General features: G+C 34.8%; 1 long non-coding RNA gene across 1 annotated transcript; it reads right to left on the bottom strand.

Annotated features, from left to right (window-relative positions):
• Nucleotides 1–7,485: 7,485 nt before the first annotated feature.
• LOC139126232 (uncharacterized) lies at nucleotides 7,486–12,678 on the bottom strand. Its single transcript, XR_011550497.1, has 3 exons — nucleotides 12,406–12,678; nucleotides 11,215–11,366; nucleotides 7,486–8,472 (listed from the first exon to the last, which is right to left on the bottom strand). It is a non-coding gene; the product is annotated as an uncharacterized lncRNA (long non-coding RNA).
• Nucleotides 12,679–13,055: the final 377 nt, after the last annotated feature.

The raw sequence follows: 13,055 nt of genomic DNA, 5'->3' as shown, positions 1-13,055 counted from the left end.
AGACTTGGTTCAAGTGTGTGATTTGTGAATGTTTGAGTGGGGTGAACGCGATGATTTGTGTTCTGTTTTCATATGAAACGCCTGAGTGGGGTGACCGCAACGAATTGGGTGAACGCTATACAGGGGAGTTTCTCCCGGAATCACAGACTTGGCTTTGTTGCACGATCTGCATTGCTGTAAATATTGATGAGATGACGTTTGTATTTACTGATCTATAATTCATTAGATCACATCATCGTATTTGGCATATTGGGAGGAGTTACCTTTCGATCCCCGAAGGTATATGTGCATAAAACTCACATGGCGTTGTTGATAAAATGTCGAGTGCGATCAGTCAAACCTAAGTCAGCATGGCCTCTGTTCATCAGCGAAAACATAATCGGACCAGCCTTCCACTGCGCAAGTCATATCAACATTCTGGTCGCTGATGTAGCCTACGCAGTTTTCATTCTGTCTGTTCAGTCCTTTTTCGTTTAACTTTTAGGCTTCTTATTTTCCCGACTATAACTTTCGACGGCTTTTCTCTTGTAATATCGCATGGTTTGCAATGGTCTACCGATCAGTTTAAAAAAGCGGCCGATTTGCGAACTTTATGCCATATTTGCTAAGCGTGTAACATACTTGATGTTGATCTGGACGCCAGAACAACCGGGAAAGGTTGTCAATCATTTTTTATTTGCCTTACGTCACTGTGTACACAGTCCGTCTGGCCACCAGTACTTTGCAAGAAGTGGACCAGCCTTGAAACAAAATGAAACAAAAAAGTTTACAAAAAAAAAAAAAAACACCCACGGAGCATATGTTATTTATGCTACCATTTATAATCAAAGGTAACTATCAACAAATCCTCGGATGGGATCCTCATCATCTTAAGAAATAGCCGACATTACATTCTACGATCTAGAAAGGGAAAATCATCCAGCAGAACGAGACACGAATAGCTCTCTGGTACAGATGCAGAGACGACATTTTCATAATCTTACACGGAACTCAACATGAACTAGTCGAATTCATTGCCAAATCAATTAACTACACCTGGCCTTCGAATTTCCATATGCAAGTTCGACACGAGGGGTAACATATCTTGATCTAGTCATTCTCAAGGGCCAGAGACAGCAATCAAAGTCTTGACACTAGAACACACTCAAAACACCATATACATTCCAATTCCTACACAAAGATTCATGTACCCTACAGCCATGTGATGTCGTAATTATGTTAGTACCTAATGTGACAGTAGTATAACAGTAGTGTAATAGTTTACAGCTTGCCATTTGCAAAAGTTAATGCTTTTTCTCCATACAGATAGTTAAATACAATGGGATTTTCATACTGTCCTCTTATAAGTATCATTTATTTCTAACACGAGACGGGACATGAATATGTTATAGATTGGGTAGTCCTCTGTTGGATTTATTTATTTATTTATTTATGTATTTATTAACTTATTACGAACTAATAAAATAATTAATAAATCAACGAATAGAGGTTTTTTAATATGTCTTGCATATATTATCGCTTTGGTTTGTGGAGAAAAAACAAGGAAAAATCCCGTTTCTGTTATTAGGACTGGTCAATTTCTAAACAGCAATTTTTATTGTTTATCACAAAATAGAGTATGTATTTGATTTTAATTTCGTTTTTTTTTCAACAAAGTTGCCAGTCTATAAAATTTACTTATCCGAAAGCGATTTCCTGGCTGGCCGACGGGTGATATTTTGTTTTGGTCGGCTGCTCAGCGAGTGAACTTGAATCGCCAAAGTGGGCAGGCAGGGTTGATAATTAAGTCGCTGATTGTTCCCGTACTCTCATGAAGCAGAATTTATCCAGATATTCGTCAGACAGATAAGGTCTCTGTCGCTATAGCAGCCAACCTGACTTTCAGGTATATAGATGGTGTCATTTCTTTAATAATTCTAGGTTCATGATCAGCTTACTGATGTATCCCCTTGTATGAGAGTAAAGAAATTATTACACAATCAGATTCTTCAGCTTATTTTCTGAATAATTAATTTTGATTCAAACGGCCACCATTCTATTGGGCTGTATAATACGAGAGTTGATTTCAAATTAACTATCATTGACTTTCAGCACATTGACAGCAATGTTTCACAGTCACCCTCCTATGGATTCTGTGGAGAGATACGACTATCTCTCTCGCAAGCTTGAAAATCGGGGTTAATCAAAAAAGGTGTTTCTATAAATTCAAGCGCTTTTTGCAGGTGCCATTAACTGATAGATAAGTATGGTGTACCACTTAATACTTCTACGGTACTTCTGTGCTACATGTTTGTCGTGTAATTGTGCTACACTGTCTGTGTTTCTTATATCGAGTTTTTCACTATTGAACTTATGACTATGATGTAAATTATGGCTTAGTATTGTCGTTCTCAATGATCGCTTACGATGTATTGGTTTACGGTGTATTATGTGCTGAGAGAGGACAGCTTAGAGCTTTTGAAACCAGGTTTTGAACTATGTGTAGAGATTTACAATTGGGAAAGTAGAAAGGTAATAACTACAAGGTCTGAAGGCATTTATTGTGCGGGTGAGCTTCAATAGCTTTTATTTCCCTCTAAAAATGTTTCGGTGAAAATATGTTTCAGATTTATGTTTACATGTATAAAACACCTTGAAAATTTATTGAAATTTATTGAGTTTACAAACTAAAGTTTACGTACTACGTGATGGAAATTTCATATTTGTAGCCAAGATGAAACTATCTTTTGAGCGTAATTTCCGAAGAAATATGAGAAAGAAAATGTGCCCGTTCAGACTTTACTCGGAGTTTTACGTTACACCATGTGTCCTCTTGTAGCGACTACCAGAATAACTGCTCAACTAATCTTATATTCGGAAATTTCCGTTGCTTTCATCCTACCCGCGTGTGGTTCTGCGTATCCTTGCTTCCATTACGCGAGTTTCAACATGATGGCCCCATTCCCGATGAAGGGACATTGTAGTTGGATGGCAGTATCTATTTCCGTGGCGGTATCAAAATAATTTTTGATAGTTTGTTTACTAGAACGTTAAACTGTTTAGCATTAATAAAGTTTAGAAATCTTCACGCGGCAAAACAGTGCTCAATACAAACAATTTTCTTATAGCCGTATAACTGTCTATAGGGAGGTTAATGAGCAATGACGTAATTTTTTTGAAGAGCATCGCCATTTGCTCATAATAATAATAATAATAATAATAATAATAATAATAATAATAATAATAATAATAATAATAATGGTTTTATTGAGCTCTACGACCCCTTTCGAGGTATGAGAGTACATTTACATCAAAGTCTCTAAACAGGAGATGAATACATTGAAAAAAAGTTCTGATAAAAGACTTTAAAATGTATTTAAAAAGCACAAGAAGTAGAACAATTACATGCCAATACGGAAAAATACATAAATAAAGCAGAAAAAACTACTTAAACTTGTTCATAATGAGGTAGGCGAATTTCGCTAATTTTGAGAGATCATGCAAATTCTTACTTTTGAAGAGATTCTCGAACATGACAGTGTTAAGATGTGTATAGTAATAACTTTTTACATAATTTTTTCTTTCATTATTTAAAGCAGGACATTGTAATATATAATGCATTTCATCACCAATTTTGCCTGAATTACACAAAGTACAAATATTACTAATATTATTTTGGTAACGGTTGGAAATAGGAAGTTTGTGGCTACCACAATGAAATTTAGTGAAATTAATTCTGTCCATTGGGTTGAGCTTAGATAGGTAGTATTCAGCGATACACTCATTCTGAAGATACGATAGTTTGTACATAAAGTATTTTTTGGACCTCGCTGTGCCAATTTTGAATGCTGATATCTTTCATTCGCAACTCCAAACTGTGTTTCAACCATTTCTTGTTTACATTTTTATAGTCATACCAGATATTAGAAAAACCACACTTGTCAAGAACACTTTGATTTTTACAATCCAAGGCGACTTATAGCTGTTGTTATCATGCATGGACTTCAATAATCTAAACATGGAACAAGACAATTTACTCTCTTTGGAAGATATCAAGTGTATCCAAAAATTAATCATACGTTTTCAATAATAATATCCATACTGTTTTTTCCCAACTCTCCGTAAACCATACAGTTCGCTGTTCTAGCATTGACCCTTAAAAGATTTTTCAGGTACTTATTATAGAATGTGTTAATTTGTTTGGAATTTTGATATCACACCCATACAAGAGTATAGGTGTGACAAAAACATCAAATAACTCGCACTGGATGTCAACAGAAGATTAAGACGCTTGGCCTTGGCTTATAGACTATACATGGCACGCCTGGCCTGATTGACCTGTAATAAAGGAGTGTGCCTAGATATGTGTATTCATCACAAACTTCAATAAAGGCTTTGCCAAAAGTAAACTTGTGCTTTTTTACTTTACCCTTCGAAAAATAACAACCTTAGTTCTACTTGTGTTAACAGTAAGGTGCCAGTTATTACAATAGAAATATACAGCATTGAGCGCATTTTGCAACTCCTCAGCAGATTCTGCAAGTACAATAGTGTCACCAGCATACAATAACACATGAAGACGCAGAAATAATTAGACATCGTCGTCACTAAGAACAGAGCAAAAATCTTTTGAAAGCTGATCTAATCCTCTATAACTTCTGCTGACAGAGTATTAAAAGTCATTGAGATAATAGCAAATAACAGTGGCGACAGGTTTTCACCTTGTCTAACACCAATATTACAAGTAAATAATGCTGAAAGACAGTTCTCATTTTTTACACATGATTTGGCATTATCATACATATTATAATAACATCCAAGACTTTACCATGCGGACAGGTTTTGCTTGTCTTGGAATCACGCTCGATTCTGAATCAAAAACTGGCTGAAAACATTATGCACATGCGCAAATCGCAAGACAGAATGACAACCTTGCAAACAGTGAAAATCCGATGAAATTCTGGCATTTCTTTCGTAAGATACATATTTTTGAAGTCGCTCTCAAAATTTGTTATTTTCTGAAGTTTTCTGGGCATCTGTCCTTTTTAGAGGACTTGGAGAAGATGAATGAGATTTTTCATGTGGAAACCGCTAATTTTCCTAATGACCTTGATACATCACCTAACATTTCCACTCACAACCAAGTCGGGAACGCGACTGTAAATTTAGGGAACGGGGTCTTATGCATTACCTATTTTCCGTTTTTTGACAGATAGGATTGTCTTGGCTTAAAAAAATAGTTGATACACAAATTTCAGAATAAATAGCCTTTAAAGTTACAGCTAATGGAGCATTTAACTCAACAGAAACAGTGATCAGACTAGTATCTATTGACACTTAAAAAGGAGGGTTTGTACTTAAGGCTGTTATGATTGTTCAGCTACCCACTCTTCTTACTGTATATTGTAATTTGTAATTGTAAATTGTACTTTTATGGAAGGGATGGTAGTTTCACCTTTTACCAAGATGTTTAACATTTGTTTTCCGAGTGACAACTACATACTTTGTTATACTCAGTAACTTTTGCAGTTTTATATTTGGAATTTTCAGGTTTTGCAAGAACACCTTTATGTTCAAAGCTTACCCCAACATGTTGAAATACATAGAGTACAGTTGTCAAAACAACTGTTACTACTCGTTTTTCTCCTATTATCTCACTACCTCATCTAAGCCTGTTTTTACTCATGGACTCGTCTTAGCTTGCTGAGAGGTGCTGGTAATCGTCAATTGACTACATGAGATGTTCAGAGTTCGTTGGTACTACATAGACTTTATTTCTCGGTAGACAAGCTTGACAGCTACCATCGCCCAAGATACGCTTCTCCAATTGTCTGTCCTCCTGCCCTGTCTGTTGTTTTTTTCTCTCTTGTCCTTTGTATTCCTTTCCCTTATATTTTAGAATGGGATTTAAACGTTATGTTTCAGGCTTGGTTTTGATCATATGATAGATATGAATTAAGATGGAAATATACGTCCAATCGTAAACATCAATACAGATCTCGATCTTAAATGTACATGTCATAATTAGTATTCAAATGTCACTTAGACACGCTGCAAAATTGAAGCCATTGCGTAAACGGTGAAATTCTTATGTTCCTTCATTAGGTGTTGATTTAAATATATTTTGTTTTCTTCAAAACTTCGTAAACATCGTCGTAATACGTAATTTGCACCTTTTACATTTGTCGCAAATATGCTTTGTATTCATAATTGAGATCTTTTTATTTTAATAGTTTTACTCTTGCCTATGACTACCTAGTGCATAAACTTCCGTCAGAGACAAACTATAGATCTGCGTAACACCACCAGGTGATTACTATCACACTGTACATGTGGTACATTGGCCTATGTACTGGTATAGTGTTTATTGCCATTGTTTATTATTGAATTTTTGTTCAGACTCACAGTTATCTATCTCTAAGTATGCTTGTTGTACTTATACAAATATAACCTTTGTTTCCAAGCATTGCTTTCAACATGCTTAATGAAGAGCATAAGGAACACTGCATTGTAAATGTAACAGATGATTTTTCATACTTGTGACCCATAAACCGATAGGAAAGATAAAGTTTATGCGATTGATCTATGTTGTTTGTTTAATTTTTTTTGCTGGCTGGCTTGCAGGTTTTTTAAAAATCCAAGGAGAGCAAACAAAGAATTTTCTTTAAACGGCCTAATATATAAAAACACAAATATTGAGACATTGCCGTATGTGAAAGTAGTGGTGCTTTCATTACATTTTTTACTATTTAGATTGATTTTGGCCTGTTTTAATTATTTAAATTTATTCATGTATGATTTAATATTTTAATTTATTCATATATGCAAATTTTAGATCGTAATTATTCATCACCAGAATATAGGTTACCTTCGCCCCCCTCACCCCAACCGTGAAGTGCTTCCTACGCCCCTGATGGGGAGAGGGGAGTTCGATGCTATTATAACAAATCGATAGCCAGAGGGGAGTTTTGGATGTGACACTTAAAAGCTAGTAAGGTTTCTATTTTATGAGGAGTTGCAACAGCTTTCTTTTCCCTAAAAGGTCGGAATAGTTTACTAACATAGATTGGAGCGAGATCACTTTAAGCTTGGAAAGTCATAATAGCAATAAAATATACAATAAGAATCAGCCAAACAATGCTACAGCAATACATTAAAGACAAGAACAAAGCCTTTTTAAGTCAAACAAGGACACTCCTTTGAGAAACGGGGCGAAGTCGTCTTAAAAAAATCAATTCTGAAAGATAAATTTTCGCATAAATTATCTACTTTATCATTCCAGCTTAAAGTGTGTTCTATTTAAACACCAAGTACTCTGCGAACAGCAAAACTGTAAATGAGCGTATCATTGATTTGAATGTGAAATGACATATTAGGGTCGTCTAAGCGAGACATTTGTATGCAAAACAAATAATAATATACTTTGTTTTTTTTGTATTAATTATCACGCTATTTTAAAGTACCTAGTTAGAGATGGGAACGAGATCATTCTCCATTCATTCTCCCCTCAACTTGTTCAATATGAACTCCGGAAACATATGAAATTGGTTATCTGCAAACACTTCGCTGTAATGAAGATCAAATACTAAGTGGGCCAAAAACAAATCCCTTAGGTACACCGCACGTAATCGACAAAATAGTTGAATGTACATCTAAACACTTAACAATACTGATTTCTTCCTGACAGATATGATCGAAACCAATTGAGTGACAAATCAGAAAGCCTGTACACAGAATGTTTGGTCAGCACAATGTATGATCAACAAGGTCAAAAGCTTTGCATAAATCTAAAAATAATACACCGTTATGTAATCTGTAAAAGCTGGTTAGTTGACTTGACCAAAGCAGTGTCACAAGAGTCATGTTGTTTAAAACCTTATTGTGGTTTGACAATAAAATTGCGTGTGTACATGAAATTGAAAAACTAAAATATCATGCTTTTTCTAGTATTTTAGAGAGAACGGGTTGAGGGATGATAGGCCTATTGTGTCTGACACCACTCTTGGAGCCTTCCTTCAAAATCGCCAAAGTCCGAAGATTCAGCAAACGTCTGTTGAGACCTGCTGTGTACTCACAAACATCATTACGACTAGCACTCAAAAATTCAAGTGTTGCATAGGTAATCACGTCATTTGGACTGTCATTTGATGATCTTAAATTTTCACTACTGCGACCTAGAAAGAATACTTCTCTCATTTCTATATATGTAGAGCCGGAGTTGTCAGCGGGAGTTGGCGGTGATAGCAAGATATCTTCCGATGGTAGTAAGGAAACATCTTGTGACGCTCTGGTCATGGTACTTGCAGAAGTGTGAGCAAAGTTATCGGTTTTACACTTGCTAGTAGTTGAAAGTGAAGACTCTGTTACACTAGCTACAGATACGCTTGCATTGACGTAGTGTGTTGATTGTGATATTGATGTATTGTTAAGTGTGTCATACAGGAAAGATTCATCATAGGGGGGAACAGAAGGTCTCTTATTGAGCAGTTCATCCTAAAAAATAAAAATAAAGATATCTTTACTTGAGATAAGCGGAAGAAAAGTACATTACATATTATGCTGATATTATCACATGAAGAAAACGCTATTTATTCGTGATTGCTAGTGGATATTAAAAATAGGAGACACATTCAGATATTTGAAAAAGTAATAAACTTGAACGCAACTAAAATATTCTCTGTTTTATGAAACTACCCATCCGTTGTGAAATCACGTTTAGATATTCATTAACCAATGTGATACAAACCGTTGTCACTGTGAACATAAATTGCAAACAATGTAAAAATCCAATTAAAACACTGCTATCGAAAGTTATCTGAGTTAATCTGGAGTTAATTTAAGGGATACCTACTGAAGGAAAAAATAAGAAGACTGACATTAAACTTTATTCTGCTTCTATCAAGTTCCTTCACATAATATTATAATAAAAGAAAGTTCAGCTGCTTTAAGGAAGGACTTAACAAGAGGACACTGTCAAAAATCTACAGACCAAATATGGGTGTTAGACGGGCAGCTTCCAAAGATTGTATTTTACCCTATAAATTAAAAATACACGTAAAACTTCATTATTAAATCATATGTTTAACACCTGCACATTATTTAAACTTCTTGTCAGGCGTTTTCTGAAAATCAACTTTCAAAGCAAAATATATCTTTAAAAAGTAACGTCCTAAAGTTGTTTCTTATTTTGCTTTATTCTTAACAAAGTGAGTAGACATTCGATATTTGACAACAATTATTGGCAGGTGGATTCCATAAATGAACAATGTTTTCAATTTCAGCCAGAAGTACCCGGTATTCAGTTTTTCTCAAAATAACAGATCATTTCTCTCAAATTGCAATAGAACTCATTTTCAGTTTAACAGGGCATCCGTCTCACTTTATTTGACTCCACTTAGATTTACATAGTCTTCGTATTTACACATTGTATACAGGTTTTCATCAATTCACACTGTGTTTTTATCATCTCGTTTTCAAATAATAGACCCTAAAGAGGATAGCCTGTGTAGGGTTGAAACGTTGGTTAAAACTAACCATCGACCGAAGGGACCTACTCTTTCCTTCAAACTCTCTGATTAATTAAGTCAATGTCTTTGATCAAATTCTTCCAAGTTTTGGTAAAGTCGTTCCTGACGATCATTGCTAAGTTCGATACAATAGTCAAAGTACTAATTAGCTACTGTTACATTATCAATGCACATGGGAATTTTTTAACTGAATTCAGGTCCCAAAATTGTTATATCCCTTAAAGGGGAGTTTGTTAAATATGAAAATTACGAATTACCTGATATGACAATGCAAAATTACCTATGCAATTGTTGTGTTCTGTATTTTCAATGTATGTACCACGTTCATTCGCTTTTGTCAAGTCCGTTCAGACATATACTCGTTTGTTTAAGTTTGTGATATACGCGCCAATTGACATCAAAGTGCAATATGCTTTTTCAATTAACTTATTAGTTGTAATAAACAATATTTGTATCAAGTTGTGAATTTGGAAAGGAAAGTTTTGATAGATATCTTTTAATATATATATATATATATATATATATAATATATATATATATATATATATATCGTTTAATAAAATTTCGTAAGCCATAATTGACAAAAAACTGTCGGATGTCTTTCTCTTGTATATCGTTTCGAAATGTTAATTACGTTAGCAACATCCACAAAAATCTAATTAGGTCTTGCTATTTACTGCCGTTCTTAATTTAACAGACAGACATAACCCACAGGTATGAACAGTCAGTCGACTTCATTGAATTGAAAACAAATAATATTTTTCTTTTGTTTTATATTATCCTTGTGCTGTTCAAAAAAAATAGTCAAGGCATGTTTGAGGCACATATGAGGCGCATAAAACATTTGGTATAACACAAAGGAAGTCAAAATGTACGATACATTGAATCATACCACACAACGAATAAGCATCCAAATGTGGGAAGTATCTGATTGTCCATGTGCCGAGACTGAACGAAATCGATGAAGACTCGCTTGAGTTATATTCGACCCCGGATGTAGATATGGATGAAACCCAATATAACTCGATTAATATCTAAGCTTTTTCCGGACGTACAAGCCCACGTTATTTTAGTACATAGTTCTACCTTTTGGATAGTCCCGTGTATACATCAACTCATTTTGATTCCAAAGTGTATACGTGGTACCGAGCAAGGCTTATATAGTGTAAGCAAAACTCTGGCAAATTACTAATGGACTTTGTTCCTTCAGACAATCGAAGTTCGGACACAGACTTTGAAGTACTGAACTTTCTATAAAATCTGCCTGTTTTTCTACTTCATTCGCTACACTACTATCGCTTTCTGAAGCTCACGATACAGGAAAGCATAAGATTTCGATGAATAGCGCATGTTTCGCAATAAAATTATTAATTCGTACTTCTGCTGACAGCAATCGAGAGAGGGTGTTGCCCTGCTAACTTAATTATTCAAGTTATTTCTAAAAACCAACTTCTTAATTATTTCAAATTTTCACATTTGAAAATCCCCAGTGACAGCCACCAAAACAGCAGTAATACATTGTCAGTTTTTGCTGTAAACATTGAAAGTAAAAAGCACTGTAGCCTGGCAAATGAACAACATGACAACAAAAGTACAGTTCTGCCAAAAGATCTATAAGCGTTACTGCTATTTTAATCACAAGCAATCTGTCAAGCATTTTTACAGTTTTTTAGATATGCGCAAACCATACAGAATAGCCTTTTCTCACCATGTGTTCTCTGAAATCTTTCTTCCGAATTGACTTGAAGCAATGTTCGTAGATCATTACTCGATGCTTATGACAGTAAAACAAAGTGGAGAGACACAATATCATCCAAGCAACCAATATCGCGGTCACTATGATAGTTGTCCGTTTCTTATCTGCGAAGCAAATTCAGAAATTTAATTCCGACAAGATATCAATATCAGTGATTACCATTTAATGTGCAATCGTTGTAGAGTGTGATGAAAGTCTTTGGGAATAGTAATTATTAAAAATTGGTGGTTAAGACCAATAATATACCAAAAGCATTAAAAGGGGAACCCTCTAAACTGATAATGTGTACATGAATTATTCGTGTTTTTTGCTTATCATACTCGAGATATCCTTACATGGCATCGGTCAATATGTATAGTGGCAGAGCTGAAACTTGTTACTTTGAAAATAGTACGACAACGTGACAGCATAAGGCAATGTTTCTTTTTTAACAATTGTTGATCATTCTTATATCAAGCATGAGTGGAAACAGCAAAATGAATGAAAAGAGATTTTTCTCGGTATAATCATAGGGATCCAATGTCTCATGTCACTTCAAGGTCTAAAACGCGAACGTAGTCAAATTTAACGTAGTTAAATCGTACTTTAGAGTTTGTGAACACAATTGAACTGTAGACGTCATTAATGATGCACAGGAAACCTTAATTGTAAATAATCAGAATGCCGACTGGTGCAACGAGTTGAAATATGTACGTTAATTACAATGGTTCCTTGATGGAAATGTGATAATCAACTTAACTTTTCATATATATCAGCAGGACAATGAAGAATGTTAATGATAGGACGCATATTGGTGAGCACAGCAGCAGGATGGTGCTTTTGCCTTCCTCAAATTCAAGGGGATTATAGGGGCACAAATCAACGTACATATGTTTGAATTGAAAACTTGAAAATGGAAGTGCTACAAGCAAATGTTACCACACGTGAGAACAACTTTGTTGAAAAAAATGTTATACAGAAAATCTGACACTATCATCCGCCGGTTACTTGTTTGAAACTGTTAATTTAAAAATACTAAAAATAAAATCGATAGTGATAAAACAATAACATTTGTCATACTATAAACGTCACTAACGGAATTCAGGAAATTCATATCTACTGCTTTTTTTCCTTTTTATTCAAAGTCACTTTAAAATAGCTTACCAGGGAGTATGACAGTTGTTAACCTCGGTTCACTTTCGTCTGTGATGTTGTATCCTTTGTAAATGTTAGCAGAAAGTGAAACTGTGTATTTGCGCCACTAGGAACTTTAGTAATGTGGGCGTACTGGTCAGTCACTTCTGTTTCACCTTGGTAGAACTCGCTGGTGTACCTGACATTATAACTCTTAATGCATTCATCATTGGCAGGTCTTGCCCACTTGACATAGAAGGATGACGAAGATGTTTCAAATGCTGAAATATTGCTTGGTGCATCCCTAGCTGTAAAATAACACATATGTACGTAAAATAAATGTGGTTTGAATGATAGTCGTTGTCTTATCTAATCTATGATTCATTACTCAGATAGTAATGAAGACTTTCTCAAAAAACCAAGGAATGTAAGAATATCAATATGCAAGTAAGTTTGTAGGGCATCCATCGCATCGGAGTACAACACTTTTACATAATACCTTGATCATCTGCTGTTCAAAAGTGAACATCATTTTTTAATGATAAGCATTCCACTTACATGGTCAACATACACAATATGTCACTTGCATAAAATAAATGCAAAAAGAAAAGTCGAAATAGGTAAGAGAAATATAATTACAGTAATTAATTAGTCGAACCATTGAAAAACAAGAAGCAACG

This window comes from Ptychodera flava, chromosome 3, assembly GCF_041260155.1.
Source record: "Ptychodera flava strain L36383 chromosome 3, AS_Pfla_20210202, whole genome shotgun sequence".
NCBI classification, from domain to species: domain Eukaryota; kingdom Metazoa; phylum Hemichordata; class Enteropneusta; family Ptychoderidae; genus Ptychodera; species Ptychodera flava.
The sequence above is the reverse complement of the archived record's forward strand: the minus strand, read 5'-3'. Positions and strand labels throughout refer to the sequence as shown.